General features: G+C 44.5%; 1 protein-coding gene across 2 annotated transcripts in view; it reads left to right on the plus strand.

Moving 5' to 3' along the window:
* DHX35 (DEAH-box helicase 35) overlaps window positions 1-20,829 on the plus strand; it is a 494,424-nt gene that overhangs the window by 113,248 nt on the left and 360,347 nt on the right. The gene's annotated exons all lie outside the window — the stretch shown is intronic.

The following is a 20,829-nucleotide window of genomic DNA, read 5'->3' on the forward strand; positions in this document are numbered from 1 at the left end:
TGTCCCCTAAACACTGTATGCAATATATGTAAGTCACCACTACAACAGGCCTTAAAGCCCTAAGGCAGGGTGCTTTACATTGCATATGAGGATGTATCTGCATGAGCAGATGTGCCCCTGCTTTGTCTTTGTTGATTCTTAGACATAGTGAACAGGGGACCCATTTTGAGTACATGTGTAGGGTACTGGTCATTACTTGTTCCCCAGCTACACAATGGCTTCACTGAAAATAGGGATGTTTGGTTTCAAACATCTTGCATTAATAAATCCTCACTGATGCCAGTGATGGATTTTTTAATACATGCACCCAGAGGACACCTTAGAAGTGCCCCCCGAAAACCTACCATCAACCCTTGTGAAGACTGACCAGTTTAGCCAGCCTGCCACCACTAGACATGAGTCCGACTCCCCCTCCCAACCAAGGGTTAGAGCCTTTGTTCTCGAGCGGTCATAAACAAAGCATGCTCTGGGGTAAGTGATTACACACCCCACCCAAAAGGATGACCGGTGAACCTGCATTCCAAGGCAGGGGGCTTCAAAGAAGCCCACCGCCCTTGGCATGCAGATCTGGCTTCACTCAAAGGAGAGGTGCCGACCCCCCTGCTCAGGACCAATTTAGCAGGTTGGCAGGTGGGAAATTTAGTATTCAGAGAGGTGTGTCCACCCCTCAGGTCGGTCCCACTCCTAAGGTGAGCTGCCTGATGTGAACACAACATTTAGAAATCTGTCATTTTGATGTTGGCAGATTTAAGAACTCTTGGATAGTGTTATACCTACTTCCCAAAGGATGTGGCCATATTGGTGGTGTAGTGACTGTAGACTAAGCAGCCCACTGGTTACTACCCTGCACTCCCCGAATTGCCTCTAAGTTCAGTATTTAGGAGAGCCATTGGCATCAGGAAAACGGATTCCTGCTGACCTTTGAAGAAGGAAACTCAAGAGCCACAAATGCAAAGCCCAAGCAAGAAGCACCTGACTTGGCCCCAGCTCTGCCAGCTTTTCTGCTGTTCCAGCTGATTTATGCCAAAGTCGACTTGTCCTACAAGCTGCTGTGCCTCCAGAAGCCTGGGAGGCCTGCCTTCAACAAAGACCCAGGAACTCCCATGGAGCAGCACCCCAAGACAGGTGCGAGGACTCCTGACCGCACAAAAGTCAGACAGTGGAAAGCACCACAGCACTTGTGCCACCTAGCCTGAGTTGAAGAGGACCAATGTTGTCAACGGGGTCACCCAGCCCTCCAGAGACAAAGCTCACCTTGGACTTACCCAGTGTGGACTCCCCGACGCTGCCTGCAACTTCTGCTTACAGGCCCCCTCAACTGTGAGTTCTCCTCGTGCTGAAAACCCGATGCCCCAGGACACTACCGCACACATTGCCCGTGGCCCGTTTAGAAAACGACCAAAGGTGTCCCTCTGTCCCGAGCATCTCAAGGCTTGAGCCGACCTTTTAGTTCATCCTGACTAGACTCCCTGTCCGGACCTGCAGCCTCTTTTCAACCGGACTGATCCCCATTGGCTAACATTGAGCACCCAACGCCATATTACACATCTGCATCCGGCCGCCGCAGTGCTGTTCCTTGTGACCTGTTGGTGTAGTACTGACCCTTGCCCAATACTTACCTTAAGTCCAGAGGACTGACCCTGCAAGTCCCTGTATTACACCTGAATGCTGTATTTGTTTTTCTGTCAGTAGAATAACATTTCAGGTTTTCAGAAATTGCACTGTCGACTTTTCAAAACTGTAAAGATTTTTCTTGCAAAAGGTAATTACCTGATGGTATTAATTCTGATGCCTAAACATAAATAAAGATATTTGTTATTTTTGTAAATTGGTGTGGATCTCCTTCTTGAGTTGTGTGTCTAATTTTTGCTATATTATATAAAGAGCCAGCTTCCTAAGAAATAGTTCTTGCATATGGCAGACCTATTGGCTTTGGCAATGCTTATATGCCCCCTTCCTTCTTTTGTCACTGGTTTGCTGATTTTCTGTCCCTACCTCACTTGGCTGGCTTTCTCTTTGTGTTAAAGGGCTAAGTCTGAATATGAACAATACCACTCCCTGAAAATAAGTGCAGTTACCCACCACTTGGAACCACCGGCACAAATTAAGCATTGACTAAAGGTCACTTATTAAAGGGAGCGAAAGCTTGCCACAGACCTTCCTAGAAGGCAAGGACGGACTTATAGTAACATTATTCACATTTCAGAAGCCGGGGGAATCTTTATGTAAAACTGATTAACTAGGCAGCTATCACAGAATAACAAGAATTAACAGATTGCTAGGTATGTACGTGTTGGCAGTTGAAGTTCATGGTCCTTTCACTGTTCCGCTCCAGAGTCGTCTTGCTTCAAGGCATGAGTTATGCAATGAGTAGCTGGCAGGTTTAGGGTATAAAGATGTTTATCTTTGATTCTGCGGACAAAAGGCGATTGCATGACAAGGCCGACGGCAGAGAACTCTAAAATACCTCACGAGGCAAATGACTAACCCTCTGAATTCGTGTCGCGAGCACCTGCTGTCTTTTCAGTATGAATAAAGCATAAAAAGGCAACTTACCTATTCCTGGTTTGTATGCCATACCCTCGAGGTTTACATGCAAAAAACAGGACAGGACAGCTTTTCAGACCCTGATATCTGCTTTCTTTATCATTACTGCTAACGAGAATTGTCATTTCACGCCTTAAGTCTATTGAGTGGCAGATTGAGTCTGACACTTTAATGATCCATGAGATGTTTGTTTTCCATAAAACCCCCCAAGGACTTTTTCGTTGTCTCCTTTCTTAGTGTTATTGCCTGGACCTGTTCCCTTCACATGTATTAAATAACAGGCTACCTGACATAGTCTGCTGAAGGTGGTGGGGTTAGCGGGTAAGATGCTAAGTGAAGCTGCTGTTCACCACAAGAATGCATCTGCTGTGAAATATTCTTGGGCTCCTTGATTTGTAGTCCCTCGAGCTTCTTGCTCTTGGTGGGAGAAGGGTACTTATAAATTTTGCACAAGAAACGGGCCCATGTAATCTCACACTACCGCTTGTCACAGCCATCGTAAGGGCTGACCCCTTAAATTTCAGATTAACAGAAAATCTCCATGTCATCAGACCATATTTCATTCAGCTTTGCTTTCTACAGAATATTGCCAACGTACTCCGTCAGTTCAGTCGGTTTAGTTGAGATAGGAGCTATTTCATACAATTCATTACATTGTTGTGTGTAAGTCTCAGAATGCACAGTGAAACTAAACTCTTCCTCAAGTCGATGCTATGAATATTGTCCCTCAAACAACGTTGGATCACCATTGAGCATGTTATTTTTAGGTTACCTATGACCTCGTGTGTGAGGTAGTGAGTACTGTGTCAGTGCAGTTAAATTTGTTAAATAAGGTTTACTTTTTCACTTGGGTTCCGATTTATGTATTTTTGCAATTCATAAAGGTTTCCAAGAACACTTCTGAAAACTTTGACAGGCATAGGTTTCATAAATTCTCCAGAAACGTATTGTGAATTTGAAATTCATTATGTAGGAGTCATTTCCACAAACAGAATTGTACTTATTGTTCATTTGTGTGTACAAAAATACCACCGTATTTGTGCAATTGAATCTTAAAACAAGATTTGGGGCTTAAAAGCCCCTGCCATAAACTTAGTTTAAGCTGGCTATCATAATGACACCCATTCCACCCCCGTGCTCTGATCTTGCTGTACTGCGTTGAAAGCAGGGCCTATTGATCTGCATTTAATAGTAACAAAAGGACAACCTGTATTGAATCACAGGCAGGGCGCAAGTGGGGGGTACACGCAGGTGTACGTCATCCACCCACTATTTTCACAGGACGGACGCCAAGAAGTTGGGCCCCAGAATAATAGGGTGGAATTGTCCTAGTGTAATTTGCCAACATCGGGACACAGCGCACCTGTATGTTGTCTGTGCAGGTGGCAAGGGGAACTGCTTTCATGTTTAAGATTCCAGCTGGGCCCAAAACAAAGATGGAATTTAATGGGCCATCAGCTCTCTTTTTGTTTCCGAGTGAACCTGGCTGGGAGCTATCTGAGCCTCATACATGGGTGCCAACGCAATGTAGAGGGAACTTTTTTCCCTGCAAAAATGTTGTACTTGGAATTATTTGCAGGTTTCCAAAGGGTGAGCCAAGAACAAACACTGCATTGGCGAACACTACAGGGTGTGAATTCTGTTTCTTGTCTGAAAGTAATTTCACTTGAGCGAATTTATTTGTATTTTGTTTTCGTTTCATGTGCTCTGTATAGTTAACTAAGAGGATTTCCCACAAAAGTCATTATGGGGTTTATTACGACCCTGGTGTTCTTAAGACTGCCAGGGCAGCGGTGGCGGTCAGACTGCCACATTACAACCGTGGTGTTTGCACCACAGTCGGACTGCCAGCACCGCCAGTTTACCTCCACTGGAGGGGCTGGCTATGCTGACGGTCCTAATTCGCCGGGGCAATGCTGCAAGCAGCGCCACAGTGGGGATTACGACCCCCACCTTTCGGCCAGTGGTTACATGGCGGTAGCACCATCATGTAAAGGCTGGTGGAGATGGGGGTAGAGGGTGCCCAAGATGAGCCCCTGCACTGCCCATGCACTTGGTGTTAACTGTGCAGCCCATCCCCCGGCCAGACCCGTTGCGATGTTAAGCAGACAGTGAACATCGCGACGGGTGCTGCTGCATCCGATGCACTACAGCATTGCCGCTGGCACTATTATTAGCTGGAGGCAATGCTGTAGTCTGTTTCCTGCTGACCCAGTGGGAAACTCTTAATGGGGCACGCGGGAAGGCGGCCTGCCGATCGGGACTTCGATGGACGGCCTTTTCCGTCCACCAAAGTCATAATGACCCCCTATGTGATGCTATTTTCTTTCTAGCCAGATGGGAACTAAACCTACAGAATTTACTTTGTGAATAGCTTTGTGAGGTTCTGTGCACATCGTATACTCCAGAGACGGATATAAATTTCCCAAATAGAATAGCAGTATGTGCTAAGTCTGTCATGTTTGATGCAAACAGTTTTGAGAAATTTGTCATTTTTAAATTAAGGTGTTTTTATGATGAAACAATTGCTAGGGTAGATCTCAAACCATACTAAAAAGGCTCAGACTTTGACATTTTCAATCAATTTTCAGCAATCTTCACGTACATATTGTTTTGTCTACATGAGAGTGTTCGAATTTTTGAGAATTGTATTCCAAACTTTTTAAAGTTATACTAGTGAAAAGTGTTTTGTATTCCCTGTATAGACACGAGAACACGAGCGCCCAATTTTGGTGAAGATTTACATTAATTAAAGCTTGTTCTGAAGATAGATAGGACTGAGTGAGTGTTGGAGGCCAAGAAGTTTGATTCTGAACAAATTGTGTGATCTCAGGAATTATGTGCATAAAATAAAGCAAAGGAAAGAAAGAACTAGTGGGACCAACTTATGTAGGGTGTCATTTCTCATTAGAGTGGAGGTCAAACAAATACTCTTGGAAATGATAGCTAAAGGAATCATTTTTCTGGTGTGTTTTTTTAGAGTCACTGTCTCTGCTTGTGCTTTCACAGGTTAGGCAGCATGTCACTTTTTATTTGCAGCACAAACAAAAGTGAGGGAGTGAGAAGAGATTATTAGGAAGATCACCTCATCCCGAGGACAACTATAACCCAAAATCAAGAGTACTCCTCCAAAAATGCACTTATCCAGCCATTATTCTCAAAGCCAACAAAGGGGAGTATTCCCTTTTTCAAAGGTGGACTCTCTCTCACATATTTCTATGTGGCATGTTAATCATAAAGTCCTCACCCTATATTGAAATCAATACCAGGTGGGGTCAACCCCACCTTTGGAGGGAACAATGCAAAACACTCTGTTTTGGGACCTTGATCAAACTTTAAAATACCTAAGAATGCATCTTTTTTCAGTTTTTATTCTCAGGGCACCCTTGGCAGGGTAAAATCAGAGGGGTGTGGTGGAGTACTGGAGTGTCAATTATTCCTATATCCTGTGGTCAGCGTGTTTCAGCCAGTTAACTATTACCCAGTGGTCATCCACTTTCATCTGTACCATCAAGATCCCTGTCCGATACTCAGTTATAATACATTGCTATTATTTTTCTCTTCTGAAGTTCATACTTACACACTCACTTGTGAAAAAACACAGTCCATACCAAGCTACAATTCAGGTAAGTCTTACTGCTACTGAGAAACCTGGGAATTTCTCAGTGTCCCATCCATTGTTATAGACTCGTTGTGACATATCAGCTGTTACAGGCAGGAGGTAACCCCAGCATCGCACTAATTTCCATGGGCAGCCCCCAGCGGTGTACATAACACAGGCCCGTAATTCCTGAATGCTCTGGTTTTTGTGGGTCAGGGTTTCTTTTTTACATGTGTGCCTTTGTAGACAGCTTCCCTTACTTGATATTAAGACGATAGGACTGACAGAACAAGTTATTTCGATAAATGCAAGTTAAAAATTACCTATCAGTAGATAAAAGTCCTCTGTGAATCGTAAGCTTCAATGGCATTTATCACATGGTAAGATAATTCCAGTTTGCTTTTTGTATTGGCATCAGCTGACTGTTTAAAGCAGAACGGTAGTGAATTTTTTTTTTACTGAACAAGTTGATGGATTTCTCCTCCAGTAAAATGTACTGATGTTTGGTTATATAGTGGAATACCATGGACAGATTTTCAAGCCTGTTTTCAAGGACCGCTGTTACTTTCTACAGAAGAGTAAGACCTTTGGTGAAAGACATTTGTTTGGGATTTATAACATTTCTGAAGATGTGTTTGAAAAATATGGAATGACAATGATCAGATGTGGTAATTTAAGCAGTCAGCCAATTAATAATCTGAAGGTCTGTAATTAAATATATTCCATTTGATACATGCACGCCCATTTAAGCACATTATTTTGTTAAGTTATAGTCGCATCTCAAGTACCTTGTCTGCAAAATCAGGAGTAGATATTTTGAATGAGGCACAGTTAATCTAAGGAAGCATCCTACCTATCCCTTATTGTTACTTAATAGAGATGTGAATACAGCAACAAATAGTCTACAGCACAAAACACAACATTTTATTTTATTATTCTGATGATTTTTCTTACTCAAAAGCACGCTCCTAGTTACAGCAGATATTCACCTTTCTACAGATTTTCTGTGTGGGAAACATGAGGAAAGAGGGGTGGGTTAGAGAAAGGCAAAGGAGGGAATAGATCAATATTTTCATGGTTCATAAATATATTCAGGTTAAGATTTAGGCTATTCGTGCTCTGATTTGTTTCACTGGCCAAGAATTGAGGAATTTGATAGTGCAATTATGAGAAAGTAGACTATTGATAACAAGCATTTGCAATGGAAATATGTCTTGCATTTGTGACAGTTAGAGGTATTGAGGTTGTAAATGACAATGTCTTTAACCTATGTGTTTTGGTTTGGAGTGTAGTGGATGTACGCCAGGTGCCACAGCAACCCTCCAAGGCATGTGGTTACAGGAGAGAGGACACAACAAGGCCGTCCTTGGGTGTGTTTTTGTCTCATTCCTACAGACCGGGTGTGATACCCTAGAGATGCAATACTACCTAGTGTGTTTACCTAAACTTTTATAGCACTAAATAAACCACAAAGAGGCATCATCGAGGGATTTAACCTGGAGAATGAGTAAGTCAAAAGAGTTAGGGGGAAGAAAACGGGGCAGCCATATATTTCCGTGTTAAACTTTTAAAGGAATTCTTATTCTACATTGGAAATACCAGCCTAACGTTTAAAAACATTGACTGTAAACAAAGAGAATTAACAGAAAAGGCAGCTTAACTGCAAATTAATTATAGTGTTTTTTTTAAGAATGGCACCTGCTTTGCAGCGATATGAAATGGTAGAACCTATATTAGCAAGCGCTAAATCAGCTGGCTAATGCACCCACTGCAGAGGTCTTGATAAATCGAGAATGTCACAGATTACAATCCTGAAATATTATTTCCAAGCACTATATTAAGAAAACAAGTTGTTCTAAGACTGCCCCAGCACGCACCAGACAAAGACCCTAGGGTAGTGGATGTTGCATAAGGGCCAAAGATGCCAACTTTGGAGCTGGGGAACGCGCTTCGAGTCTCGGTGCTGGATCAACATCCTGTGATTCTGGGCAAATCACTTAATCTCCCCTTGCTACCAAAAATGAATATGTTCTTGTGTAATATAACCGGTGCACGTAAAGCTCTGTAATACCTTTGTATTAAATTTGTGGTATATAAAACTGCAAAAAATAAAAATAAAGTGCTCCTATACCTCTGTATCGCATTCAGGCTACATGAATCTGCAAAAAAAAAGGACCTGAGGACATCGAAACAGCAAAATGCCCCAAAACAAGAAAGAAACAACAAGACAAATGAAAACAAGGGAGTACAGGGCAAGTAGCCACAGTGGCACGGGAGTTAAAAAGTGACAGCAGGAGGAGAGTGATTGGGTGCCAGGACAAGCAAGAATATGCATGGGGGAGTGTGATTTAAGCACTGTGGACGAAGCAGTAGAGTGCGTATACATTGCCCCTGAGCTCAGCATTGTAAGCACATTGACGCACAGAAGCAGGAAACTTAGAAAAAAAAGTCCCCAAAAGAACAGATAAACATGACAAAGCATAATTATACAGTAGTTAGTCCATGCTCCCAAAGAGAAAAAGGAGGGATAAAGAGGCATGACTGACTACTAGCAAGCAAGAATTTTAAAATGCCGCTGAAACAAACAAATGAAATGGCTTTACGCCAACACAAGTAAGTATACTAAAAGTATACTAGAGTATACACTTAACCTAAAAAGGAGCATGACGCATGAAGGTTTAAAAGGAGTTGTTTAACATTTCTGCTTAAGTGAAATTATGTGATGGATAGGCATAAAAGGATGGAATGTTGATGGTTGAGTCTTTGTCAAGTGATGTTATGATAAAACTCAATGACCAGGCAACAACTTGTGCATTACAAGTCTTTGGCGGATATTTAGGTTTTGGTGGATGCAGGGTGTTGGAAGTTGCCCTTTCTGCAGGGTTATCCCAAAACTTTTTGCCTTTCTGCTCCTATTTTTCTGACCTTCTTTGTGTTGGCTTTAGGACTCTGGGCACTTCACCGCTGCTAATCAGTGCTAAGTGCATGTGCACCCTCCCCTAAAACCTGGTAGGATTTGCTTACATTTGTTTGTCATATTTAATTTACCTGCAGGTCCCTTGTAAAGTTGCCTACCATATCCTCGTCCTGTAAATTACATTCTAATAGAGGGCCTGCAGGGCTAATTGGGTCACCCACCGAAGAAGCCTTTCAAACCTGTCTCAGGCCTGCCACCGCAGAGACCTCGTGCTCTGTTTACTGCAGCATTCTTGGCATTTCAAAGTACTTGCCAAAGCCTAAACTCCCCTGTTACTACACCAATGTCTCCCCTAAGATAGGCCATAGGTAGCCCTATGAGCAGGGTGCTGTGTATGTAAAAGGTAGGGCATGTACCCTTATGTTTTGCATGCCCTTTGGGGTGTGGAATTTAATAAAGCATTTACTTGTCCATTAAATAGGTTGCTTCATAAATCCACTTGTCCTGTAAAAAAATCTACTTGTCCCTTTGGTGCCATGTAGTGCGATGACAAATTAGTGCAGCAATCTCATTATGTAAAAGCTCTGGTAATACCCTCTCTGAGTATGCCAGGGCAAATACTATAGTAGGGCTTGAATACTAACAATTACAAGCTCTGCTGTAGCAATTTCCTTATTTTGCCAACTTTCCTCAGATCTACATACTGAGGCTAGAGGAAGCAGTGAGCAATAGATCCAGGGCTGGAATGCCTGTGGGTCTGTGCAAACCTACTAAAATGCATGTTTTAAGGATTTTCACCAGCTCTTCTCTAATCTTTTCGTATACTGAGAAAGGATGCAAATTTACTCCGGAAAAGTCAGAAGTAGAAGTTCTTCTAGGGTTGTGAAAAAAGTGGTTGTAGGGAAAGTGAACTTGATTGATTGATAAATCTTTATTCAATCATGACATTTTCATCACAAAAGAGGATAGAACATAATAAAAACACATATTAAAACACATTTGAAAAGTCCCAGCAATTAAAAAAGTAAAAACATAAATAACCTTATATATTAAAAATTGATATCCTTGTGCCAGGCCAGCACACCCTTTAAAAATAGTAGAACTGCCAAAATCACCACTTAAGAATTGAACAATTGAAAAAGCAGGAAGACTGCCCTAAACTGCCAGAAGCAAGATTGGCAGTAGAAACCTATAGCGTAAAAGGTCATTATAACTACAGAAGAAGAAAAAGTGCTCCAAGGTCAGTGGCGAACAGCCATCACAGGGGCATGCCAGAATCATATTTGGGTCATATTGTTTCCGGTGGGAAACATATGAAAGCACGGACTGAGCCCAGCCAAAACATTAAGAGAGATCTATATCAAGGGCGCCTAACATAACTAAGGTTGGGTTCCGGGCCATCCTCCTTTTTTAAAAGGAAAAGAAAGCGAAGAACTGTTTTTTCAAGAGCATACTTTTCCCTCACTTCCCTTACTTGTGTGAAAACAGTTTCCTTAATTAATTTCTGTCCCTCATAGTAATACACCGTGGCTTGTTAAACAACTCTGGGCAGCCTAAAGACCGGGTGGCAGAATGGATATACCTTAGGGAATCTTAAGCCCTTACTCACACACCAGGCAATCTTCTATAATGTCCTTGTTCAGGGCCGTGAAATCCCGGCTTCACACTGATATCCATACTAGCAGCGGGGGTAATTTCACCTGATCCTCTACAAAATCCAAGCCCAGTTCTTCATGCACAAAGAATGTCGGGCTGGAAGTGCCCACACCAGCAGCCTTCTGCAAAAGCAGTTCTCCTCCACTTGTATGGCTCTGTTGTTACTAATCCAACAAATGGCGGCTTCACACATCAGCTCAGGGAGACACTTCATTTGATATACCTGCAATAGCGGTAAAACTGATTTGCTTCCAACGTTGAGCGCAAATTTTAACAAAGCGCCACATGCCTGGCTAAAGCGGGTACATCGATTTAGAAAACAAGGTCACCAATTGCCACATTGGTCAAATGTAACACCCAAATAGGAGAAAGATGCCACCCTACTGATGGACTTGCCCATAATGGTTATGGGTCTAGTTTTCAGGTTCTGTTTCCCACACACCATGAAGTGAGTTTTTGAGATCAGCTTATCCATAAAGTTTACAAATGAGTCGACCAACACTTTAAGGCCATTAGCAGTGCGTGCTGGGAAAACTGTGTCATCTGCATACAACAGAGAGGGGACAAAAATTGACGTAACTTTTGATAGGTCTATATACTTGTAAATGCGCAATAGATTTTTGCATGAGCAAATCTACACATGCACATTTGCTTGTGCTAGAATACAGTCCACAAATATGTTCTAGGAGTACAATTTCCTAGTCTGCTTCTGTAAGATCTTGTGAATACATGAAAACCACTACGGCAAAGACATACACCATTGGTGAACTTTTCTGACTATAATAATTGGCCCGCCTAGTAGTTCTGACGTTGACCAGGATATTTTGTTTTTATTAAAATTCTATTTCTCTCTCTAGCTATCTGTCGGCTAGCTTTTCTGTGATTGATAGCATTCTGCTCTTCCACAAGGAGCATATTGGCACATAAAGTAGTTTTGTTCAGTGCAAGTGACTAGTGTGGCAATGTGTGCCTTTTGAAACCAAAATCTATTTTTTTTCTTTTTACCACCATTTGTTACAATGGTGAGGGCCTTGCAGTTCCCACACCATTAAAGTGTTACAAAAGCCATGTCAAACAAGACACTCATTGACAAAACCAAAAGACCACCAATGTCGGGTCAGTCGGCTTTGCCAGTGCTTGTTAATTTTCATGTTTCTTATAATCTTGTTTAAAATGATTACACTGATTTTCCATTATGAATATTTTTGGGAAATACTAGCATGCATCAATTTACTAAATGATGCTTTCAAGAAATGATACCTAAAATTTAACTGTAATTAGGCAAATAATTATTTCTTCTGCCATTTTTTCAGAACATTTTATTTTGAAAGCAATGAATCATCAATCTTGCTTACAAGTTTCTGCAAACATCTGAATCTAATCTGAGAGCATTTTGGGAGCATTATATGTAGCATCATATTGTTAAACTTTTCAAACATGTGTAAACATATTTTTTACTGGAACCATTGTCAGTAGCACAGTGTGACCTTACAATGTTTATTTAGAGTGCTCACCCTAATAATAAAGGCTTTGCATTAATGAATCATAAATACAAGTTTGAACAGTATTAATATATATACACACAAATAATACCTTAACTGCAGACAGTTCCCTTCCCTGTAAGCTGGCAGCTAAAGAGTGTGTGCTGCAGGAGGTTGGACCTACTTGTACCAAGGACAAAATAAACATGAAAACTACTTGTTCTTGACCCCAAACAATATGTAATGGGCAATGGGCTATAAGAATTCCACACCCCTGTCCTAGTAGTGACAAACATCCTATTTCTTTTTTCACTACTGTGAGGGCGGCTCCTCTCATAGGTTAGCATTGGGAATTCCTTTACATATTTTGAAGTGGTAATTCCTGATATGAAAGGAGTTGTGTTGCCATGTTTTGTATGTTTGGAATGCTAGTGGAAAATCCTGCTTACTGGTGTTGTTGGGTTTTTTATTACTATTTCATTACTATTTTAGAAATGCCACTTTTTGAAAGTGTGCATTTCTCTGCTTATCACTCAAGTGTTTTGCAGCCTAAGTCCAATCCACATTCAGGGCACAGTGACTGCTACATTTTGTGCATACTTTCCATACAGCCATAACACAGGAGGAGCTGGGTGTGACAGTAGAGGCATCTGCATCCATCTGCCTACTGATAATTTTCCTGGACTGGGAGAGAGGGAGGCACGGTGCACTTACATTTGTATATTCGGTTTCCTGGCCTCACACAAAGGGCTGATTTACCCCATACTGATGTCTGGAGCCAGAGCTGGGATGAAAGGGTTTGTGTTGCCTGATGGTAGAATGTACATCATTTAGATACTTGCAATTTCAGTATAACAAGTACATTTCAATAGTGGCATAATAGGCACAATATTTGTGATTCATGTTGTTTTGGTCTTGAGATATATATATATATATATATATATATATATATATATATATATATATATGTATAACATAGTTCTGTTGAAATCACCCCTTGAACAATTACATTTTGGAGTATAAGTACAGGGGCTTTGACCCCACGTTTGTAGACACTGCATGGAACTTTTAACCAGACACTGCTGACTCTACATTGCCAGAGGACTGCTGTGCTGCCAGGAGGAACCGCCACTGGACTTACTTGCTTGGTTGTGCTGACCTACTGCCTGTTGGGCTGAACGAAGGACTGCCACTTTGCTAAGAGGACCTTTGTGCTGGCCTGCATGCCTGCGCCCTGCTCTGTGCTTCAGTGTTTTCAAAGGGCTGTTTTCCAGCCCCATCCCTGTTCTGTGAACTCTCAGCGACCCAAAAGAGTTCTGTTGCGCAACACTGCTGTGGGACCTTGTCCAGCGTAGTGCGTGTCACCCAAGGGCTGTTTAGTTGCCCAGGCCAGCACGTATTGAGGCCCTTTGTTGTTTTCCTTTTTTAGCCAGCTCATTTTGAGAGCTTCGAAATTCCCGTATGTGGCATGTGGGGCCACTGCACCAAGGTTGGCCTTGTGACTGTGGGAAGGAGGGAAACGTGATGTGCCGGTCTAAGAGGGGAGGAGCCAATCCTAGCCATTATCTCCCCGTGCATAACCTACTGCTGGAATACCACCCTTAGGTGACCCTCAGTGCTGCAAGAGACATGTAGAGCAGAGCCCACCTGACGTAATGCTGATAAATGACTCCGCTCCAGAGGGCTATATCGGAGGCTCTCAAACTCCGTGGAATTGCACTAAGGGGTACTGTGGAGGTGAGAAGTTAAGCCCTGTTGTCCACCATCCCTGCACGAGGTTGAGCATTAATTACTTTGGCTTGCAACTGCGCCGCACACCCGTGAGCTGCTGCTTTTTGTCCTCTGTTTTTGGTCCTCTGTAGGCGGAGGACTGCTCGTGGTCTCCCTATGGGATTGTGCCAGTGGGAGCTCTTCACCCCCTTCCTCCTGTGGTGACAGGACCATGGGGACATTGATTGCACTGGCACCCTAGTTCCCATTCTGGGACTTGAGGAATTACTTCCAGTGGAAGTCCTGGTACCGTAGTACATTGTAGGTATGCAGATCCAGAGGAAGTACTGGTACCATAGTAGAGTAGGTGTGCAGATCCTCTACCCCGTATGTACTTCTAATGATTTGGTAGGATTTATGTATATTTTATCTTGATATTCCCATTACGTTTGTTGCACAACATTTGAGTTTATCCCATGATTTGGACACAGTGATGTCACTGGTAATATTGCTAGCATTGTCTAAAACATGACTGCATTATACATGAGTGCCTCTAACGTGTTGCATTATTTGCACAACATATATGGCGACATGTGGCGATATATGTACTTATTGTGATACCTGGGGAACTATGTGTTTTACCTAACCAATTTTCTGCATTTTGTGGCCTGATGTTAGTATATACATCATTTAGATACTTGCAATGTCAGAATAACAAGTACTATTCAGTAGTGGCATAATATGCACAGTAGTTATGATTCATGCTGTTTTGGTCTTGTGATGTATATACATTTTATATAACTCTGTGTGGAGTCTCTTTTGTGGTGTACTTTTTGTGTTACTGGTGTGAGTGTGTTGCGCAAACCCTTTACTCACTGCCTCTGGGAATAAGCCTGACTGTTCTGTGCCAAGCTACCAGGGGTGAGCACAGGTTATCTTTGATGTGCGACTTACTTGCCCTGACTAGAGTGGTGGGTTCTGCCTGGCTCAGGTGCATACCCTAGCCAACCAGAAACCCCATTTCTAACATTGGTATTTAGCAGTGAGGATAAGACTTGCGTTTGCCTAATAGCACTGTTACTCGTTGTTGTACTACAAACTCTGCACTTAGACCATTAAATGTTGTGTTTTGTGAATCTCCTGCTCTCTCATTGGTCATTTTTATTTATTACACCATATTCTTGCTCTTGGGACTCTTGATGTTTTACACTTGTGTTTTGTTGCACTTACCTGGTCAAAATGAAGACAACCTTTAGTCTTGATGAATTGGCGTACTACACAGTGGAAGGGTGAAAGGGTTTCTGCAGGGAGAGAGGGCTAGGGGTGAGAGGGGAAACCACACAGCTGGATCTTTGGAAAGCCTTGCTTCCGTTTAAATGCAGGGAGGCAACCGCAACAGAAATCCAAGAGGGTGTTGGTTTTGAGGAAGACCCTGAGGAGGATCCTGAGATTAGTGAGGACTCTGAGTGGGTGGGTTCCCAGTCCATTCATCAGGGGGACTGTGACCCTGAAGAGTTTGAAGTAGAGGGAGAAAATGAATGGGCAGGGACACCAGTACAGTGAAGATCCCATAGATAGGGAGTCCCTTACTGGGTCTTGTGCCAGGAGCAGTGTCACCTCCCAAACCCTGTCTCCTGAGGAACTCAAGGATAGACAGGTTGAAAGGGTACCTGAGGTTTCAGCTGGCACAGTTGGCTGTAGAGGACAGAATGCTAGAGGCTGAGAAGTCCTTAGCGCAGGAGAGGATGGCAGAGGCTTAAAGGGCTTTCGCCAGGAAAAACTCGCTTTTGAGGAAAGGAAACTGATCATTGAGCATAGTTTTAGAGTTCTGGACTCACCAGTGCTGCAGATTGAGTTAAGTGGTGGCAGCAATTATGAGTCTTGTGTTAAGAACACCACCCACATTCTTGCTACAAGAAGGGGGATGTCATACGTTAGTGGATGCAGGAGAATAAGAGGACTCTGACAGTGCACAGGAACCTGGAGGAGCATTGGGGAACTGGCCTGGGGAGTTATATTCCTGGTGTTGGGATGGATGCCCTACTGGCCGTAGATGGGAGTGACAGTCAGAGATACAACCCATGAAGGAAGTCCTGATTGCAGAGTATGCAGTCACCCCTGAAGAGTATAGGTGAGGTTCTGGGGCAGCAGAAAACTGTCTCACCAGTCTTGAGAGGAGTTTGTGAAGATGTTTGCAAAGCACTAGATGGATGGGTGAACAGTAGCACAGCACAAAATATTGAAGGGCTGTACAATCTGATTGTCGGAGAGTACATGTTCTTTTGTTGATTTCCAGGGCTATGCCAGCACCTGTTGAAGTGTAAGTTCTCTGACCCCTGGGAATTCACAAAGGAGGCATACCTCTGGGTGAGTACCAGAGGGTCTGGAAAGGCACTTAGAAGTAATCCTAAAAAGAGTGGCTCAGGGTCCCCCCAACCGAGGGTGGGAGAGGTTCTAAGTCCCCTTGTAGTGTGGTAGATAAATGGTCCCTCGTTCCTTCTCAGAGGAGGAGGATAGGTGGGTGTGGGAGACATCCCAGGGTGCACTATGCCCAGCCCCGAATCCTGGAGAGTACCGCAAGGGGGCCCCAGGAAGAGAGTCTACTTTGGCCTGAGAGACTCTCCACTGAGGTAGACCCCAGAGTGTCAGGAGAACTTGACACCAGCGTCCTACCAGCCTTGATGTCTGGCAGCACCACTCAAGAAACGAGGGTGCAGAAGCCCAGATGGAGGGGTAGGGGGAGGAAGAACTTGCCTCTATCTCCTGTCCAGCCTAAGAGTACAGACCCTGGGTTGGAAGGCCAGGTTCATTGTGTCTACCCTAACCTGTAGGAAGGGGCGGCTGCCACAGGCGTCCCTACCATTTGGTCGACTGGGGGTACCACTCCTGGTGGGAGGGTGTCGATCTCTAGAACATGGGGCAGGGAGGAACATCTCGCCTCTAATTCTGGTTCAACACAAGGTTGCAGATCGTGTGTTGGGAGACCCATTGAGAGACCGGTTGCAGGGTAGAATACGTGAAATGGTGGGAGAGCTGGTCAGGACGACTGACACAAGCACCCTGACAGTTATGTATTCTGGGGGTACCACTCCCAAAAGGAAGGTACACAACACCAGTAGGAGGGGCTGAGACAGGAGAGCCTCTCCCCTGGCTCCTGTCTAGCCTGAGGGTACAGACCCTGGGCTGGAGGATCAGTCTCTTAGGATGCCACCCATGAAGTGGTGGGAGGTGGACTGAAGAAAGAATGCGGTGCACCTGGGGCTACCGCTCCCCACTCTGAGAAACGAAAGAGGTCGGAGAATCCTATATGGTCAGCCCTGGCTCTGGACACTGACTGCTGTCAGTTGCCTCTGCTGGTTGCTGGTTCAATTGGTAGAATTTTCCTTGGTTCATGGTCAGAAGTCAGAGCCAAGGGGTTGCCTGAGCCACATCGCAGTGTTGGCCATTGTGGTACTCTCTGCCTCCTGGGATGCATCTGTGAGCAGATTGAAGTTAGGCCCATCACAGAGGGTCCACAGGCAAGATCAAGGATTCTCATGCGCTAGTTCAATGGGTCCTGAGAGTATAGACAGAGGGATCTGACTGGGTTCAGAGAGGCGTAGGACTGGAATGTGCCCCTGCGGTTGTGGGTCATTTTCCATGTTATACCACCCTAAGCAGCGAAGCCTATCAAGGCAATTGTTAGTCTACCCTGGCTTTAGGCTGGTAGGGGGCTGTGTTGGAAATGGCCCTTTCTGCAGGGTTATCCCCAAACGTTTTGCCTTTCTCCTCCCATTGTTATGACCTTTTTTGTTGGCTTTAGGCTGTGGGCACATTCCCCTTGCTGATCAGTGCTAAAGTGCATGTGCCTTCTCCTCTAAAACCTGGTAGGATTGGCTTCCACCTGTTTGGCATATTTAATTTACCTGTAAGTCCCTTATAAGGTGGTGTACCATATACCCAGGGCCTGTACATATAATACTACTAGAGGGCCTGCACGCTGATTGCCAGACTCACAGAAGTAGCCTCTCAAACCAGTCTCAGGCCTGCCACTGCAGGGCCTGTGTGCATATCTTACTGCCACATTGACTTAGCATGTTAAACTACTTGCCAATGCCTAAACTCCCCTGTTACTATAACCTAAGTCACCCCTAAGGTAGGCCATAGGTAGCCCTATGGGCAGAAATCTATGTATGGAAAAGGTAGTGTATATACCCTCATGTTTTTCATGCCCTAGTGGTAACAAACAGCCTATTTGGTTTTTCACTACTGTGACGGCTGCTCCTCCCATAGATTAGCTTTGGGAATTCCCTTATGTACTTGTAGGTAGTAATTCCTGATGTGAAAGGAGTAGCTTTGCCATGTTTGGAATGGTAGTGGAAAATCCAGCTTACTGGTTGTGAGAAAGTAGCCTCTTTCTAGCATGGTTGCCACCATTTTTGGCTGTTTGTGAGTGTTTGTCAGTGTGTTTTTACTGTCTCACTGGGGTCCTGCTAGCCAGCACCCCAGTGCTCATAGGTATAACCCTATTTGTCAGTGTGTTTTGCCTATCCCACTAGGATCCTGCTAGCCAGGACCCCAGTGCTCATAGTTTGTAGCCTATGTTTGTTGTCAGTATGCTTGACTGTGTTGCTGAAGTTCTGCTATCCAGAATTCCAGTGCTTATGCTCTCTCTACTTACCAAATATGTACTACACTTTAGTGACTCCATATTCCAATTCTAATTGGCACACTGGAACCCCTTTATAAGTCCCTAGTATATGGTACCTAGGTCCCAAGGGCATTGGGCTTCCAGGAGATCCTTATGGGCTGCAGTATTTCTTTTACCACCCATAACGAGCTCATACAAATCTTTCATCAAGACTGCCACTGCAGCCTGAGTGAAATAGTGCACACACCTTTTCACAGCCATTGTCACTGCACTAAGGTAACTTATAAGTCACCTAAATGTCTAACCTTCATTTACTGAAGGCTAGCTCCAAAGTTACTGTGTGTGAGGGCACCCTTGCACTAGCAAAGGTGCCCCCACGTTGTCCAGGGCCAATTCCCCGGACTTCACGAGTGCAGGGATTCCATTATAAGCGTGCACTACATATATGTCAAAACATATATGTAGCTTCACAATGGTAACTCTGAATATGGCCATGTGAGGTGCCTAAGATCATGGAATTGTCTCCCTAATCCAGATCTGGTATTCAGGGGCCAATCCCATGGACCCTGGGGGCTCCACCATGGACCTCCAGTACTGCCAAACCAGCTCTCTGAGGTTTCCACTGCAGCCCCAGCTGCTGCTGCCACCTCACAGACAGGTTTCTGCCCTCCTGGGGACTGAGCAGCTCAATCCCAGGAAGGCAGAACAATGCATTTCCTTTGGGAGGAGGGTGTTACACCCTCTCTCTTTGGAAATAGGTGTTACAGGCTTGGGAGTGGTAGCCTTCCAGAGCGTCTTGAAAAACTCTGAAGGGCACAAACAGTGCCCTTCTTGTATAATCCAGTCCACATTGGTTCAGGGACCCCCAGTCCCTGCTTTGGCGCAAAACTGGACAAAGGAAAGGGGAGTGACCACTTCACTGTCCATCACCACCCCAGGGGTGCTTCCCAAAGCTCCTCCATAGTGTCCCAGGCGTTAGCCATCTTGGATTCCAAGGTGTGGGGACCCTCTGGAGACCTCTGAGAGGCCAGTGCCAGCAGGTGATGTCAGAGACCCCTCCTGATAGGTGCATACCTGGGTAGGTAGCCAATCCCCGTATCAGGGCTATTTAGGGTCTCCTCAGATTCGGTTTGCAAGATTCCTCCACTTCCCTGCTTCTGCAGGCACCCTTCAGCAGCAACGACTGGTACTCTGGGACTCCTCTCCTGATGAGTAGCGTGCTCCCTGGAACACAGGCGATGGACCGAAGTGACCCAGAATGTCCTAAGGTCCAGCTGTCCAAATTTGGTGGAGGTAGGAGCTTGCCTCCCCGTGCTGCGACAGTACCCCTGTGCACCGCATCTTCTGCAGCACCTTGGGCTTCTCTGCACTTCTTCCAAGAATCCTTTGTGCACAGTGTAGCCCAGGTCCCCAGCACTCCATTGTGCGACGCACAGCTCTCTGAGCTGTTCTCTGGCCGTGTGGGACCTTCCAGTGTAGTGCTGCAACAACCTCACTTTGCCTCCCCATGTTCTGGGACCCCCGTGGGTGCTGCCTGGTCTTCCTAGGGCTCTCTGAAGTGCTGAGAGGCCCCTCTGTCTCCTCAGTCTGCGTTTAGGTGCCCAGGTCCCTCCTGGGTCCAGGCAACTCCTTTTTGACGGAAACCGCATACTTGCTTGAGCCAAGGCTTGTTGGTGGAGTCCAGCAACGCAAACAGGCTACATCCAACAACTCGATGTGGGACATCTCCTGCACCAAGCAGAAACCTGCAGCCACCTTCTTTGGTGTTTTTCTGTACTTTTCTTCTGACCGAAGAATCCACTTTTTCACCTTCTTCTAGGTTGGCGGGGGCTCCTGTCCTTCCTGGACTCTTCTTTGAGTTCTGGACTTGGTCTCCTCTCTCCACAGGTCTTCAGGTCCAGGAATTCATCATTTGTTGCTTGCAGTCTTGCTTGGTTGTTGCAAAATCTCTTATCACCACTTGAGTGTGTCCTGAGGAAACTTGCTGTACTTTACTTCTGCTTTCCTGGCCTCTGGGTTGGGGTGCTTTACTTACCTTTGGTGTTTTCCTACACTCCAAGTGCCCCTCTACAAACTACACTTGCCTAGGAGGGAATTCGTTATTCGCATTCCACTATTTTAGTATATGGTTTGTGTTACCGCTTGGCCCATTGCAATCTATGGTATTTTCTACTGTTTGCACTATTCTAACACTGTCTACTTACCTGATTTTGGTTACTAGTGTATATATTGTGTATATTACTTACCTCCAGAAGGAATATTGCCTCTAAGATAGTTTTGGGTTGTG

The sequence above is a fragment of the Pleurodeles waltl genome, chromosome 7 (genome assembly GCF_031143425.1).
Source record: "Pleurodeles waltl isolate 20211129_DDA chromosome 7, aPleWal1.hap1.20221129, whole genome shotgun sequence".
In the NCBI taxonomy this organism is placed as follows: domain Eukaryota; kingdom Metazoa; phylum Chordata; class Amphibia; order Caudata; family Salamandridae; genus Pleurodeles; species Pleurodeles waltl.